We start from the raw sequence: 2,500 nt of genomic DNA, 5'->3' as shown, positions 1-2,500 counted from the left end.
CCAGACAGGGGAGCGTGTCAGTGCGCGCATCCGATTTCAGTTCCAGAGCGATTCGCGCGATGAGTCCTTGATACTTAGTCGTTTTTGGCAAAATTTCTGACTTTTTGAAAATTTCACAATTTTGTGAAAACTTCCACAAAATGAGGTTCTAGTATGTTAGAGGGCATCCCAGGAGGGCTCCAAAAGTGTGGGTAAAATATATATCCCACAGGGGGAAAATTGAAAAAAAGTTGAAAAAAAAAATTTTTGGGGACTTAGAAAATTTTTCAACTTTTGTCAGACTTCCAGACAGGGGAGCGTGTCAGTGCGCGCATCCGATTTCAGTTCCAGAGCGATTCGCGCGATGAGTCCTTGATACTTAGTCGTTTTTGCAAAATTTCTGACTTTTTGGAAAATTTCACAATTTTGTGAAAACTTCCACAAAATGAGGTTCTAGTATGTTAGAGGGCATCCCAGGAGGGCTCCAAAAGTGTGGGTAAAATATATATCCCACAGGGGGAAAATTGAAAAAAAGTTGAAAAAAAAAATTTTTGGGGACTTAGAAAATTTTTCAACTTTTGTCAGACTTCCAGACAGGGGAGCGTGTCAGTGCGCGCATCCGATTTCAGTTCCAGAGCGATTCGCGCGATGAGTCCTTGATACTTAGTCGTTTTTGCAAAATTTCTGACTTTTTGGAAAATTTCACAATTTTGTGAAAACTTCCACAAAATGAGGTTCTAGTATGTTAGAGGGCATCCCAGGAGGGCTCCAAAAGTGTGGGTAAAATATATATCCCACAGGGGGAAAATTGAAAAAAAGTTGAAAAAAAAAATTTTTGGGGACTTAGAAAATTTTTCAACTTTTGTCAGACTTCCAGACAGGGGAGCGTGTCAGTGCGCGCATCCGATTTCAGTTCCAGAGCGATTCGCGCGATGAGTCCTTGATACTTAGTCGTTTTTGGCAAAATTTCTGACTTTTTGAAAATTTCACAATTTTGTGAAAACTTCCACAAAATGAGGTTCTAGTATGTTAGAGGGCATCCCAGGAGGGCTCCAAAAGTGTGGGTAAAATATATATCCCACAGGGGGAAAATTGAAAAAAAGTTGAAAAAAAAAATTTTTGGGGACTTAGAAAATTTTTCAACTTTTGTCAGACTTCCAGACAGGGGAGCGTGTCAGTGCGCGCATCCGATTTCAGTTCCAGAGCGATTCGCGCGATGAGTCCTTGATACTTAGTCGTTTTTGCAAAATTTCTGACTTTTTGGAAAATTTCACAATTTTGTGAAAACTTCCACAAAATGAGGTTCTAGTATGTTAGAGGGCATCCCAGGAGGGCTCCAAAAGTGTGGGTAAAATATATATCCCACAGGGGGAAAATTGAAAAAAAGTTGAAAAAAAAAATTTTTGGGGACTTAGAAAATTTTCACACATGTGTCAGACTTCCAGACAGGGGAGCGTGTCAGTGCGCGCATCCGATTTCAGTTCCAGAGCGATTCGCGCGATGAGTCCTTGATACTTAGTCGTTTTTGGCAAAATTTCTGACTTTTTGAAAATTTCACAATTTTGTGAAAACTTCCACAAAATGAGGTTCTAGTATGTTAGAGGGCATCCCAGGAGGGCTCCAAAAGTGTGGGTAAAATATATATCCCACAGGGGGAAAATTGAAAAAAAGTTGAAAAAAAAAATTTTTGGGGACTTAGAAAATTTTTCAACTTTTGTCAGACTTCCAGACAGGGGAGCGTGTCAGTGCGCGCATCCGATTTCAGTTCCAGAGCGATTCGCGCGATGAGTCCTTGATACTTAGTCGTTTTTGGCAAAATTTCTGACTTTTTGAAAATTTCACAATTTTGTGAAAACTTCCACAAAATGAGGTTCTAGTATGTTAGAGGGCATCCCAGGAGGGCTCCAAAAGTGTGGGTAAAATATATATCCCACAGGGGGAAAATTGAAAAAAAGTTGAAAAAAAAAATTTTTGGGGACTTAGAAAATTTTCACACATGTGTCAGACTTCCAGAGAGGGGAGCATGTCAGTGCGCGCATCCGATTTCAGTTCCAGAGCGATTCGCGCGATGAGTCCTTGATACTTAGTCGTTTTTGCAAAATTTCTGACTTTTTGGAAAATTTCACAATTTTGTGAAAACTTCCACAAAATGAGGTTCTAGTATGTTAGAGGGCATCCCAGGAGGGCTCCAAAAGTGTGGGTAAAATATATATCCCACAGGGGGAAAATTGAAAAAAAGTTGAAAAAAAAAATTTTTGGGGACTTAGAAAATTTTTCAACTTTTGTCAGACTTCCAGACAGGGGAGCGTGTCAGTGCGCGCATCCGATTTCAGTTCCAGAGCGATTCGCGCGATGAGTCCTTGATACTTAGTCGTTTTTGGCAAAATTTCTGACTTTTTGAAAATTTCACAATTTTGTGAAAACTTCCACAAAATGAGGTTCTAGTATGTTAGAGGGCATCCCAGGAGGGCTCCAAAAGTGTGGGTAAAATATATATCCCACAGGGGGAAAATTGAAAAAA

This window comes from Phyllobates terribilis, unplaced genomic scaffold (genome assembly GCF_046119375.1).
Source record: "Phyllobates terribilis strain yellow unplaced genomic scaffold, ASM4611937v1 Scaffold_8184__1_contigs__length_32162, whole genome shotgun sequence".
NCBI lineage: Eukaryota > Metazoa > Chordata > Amphibia > Anura > Dendrobatidae > Phyllobates > Phyllobates terribilis.
This window is presented reverse-complemented; position numbering follows the sequence as displayed.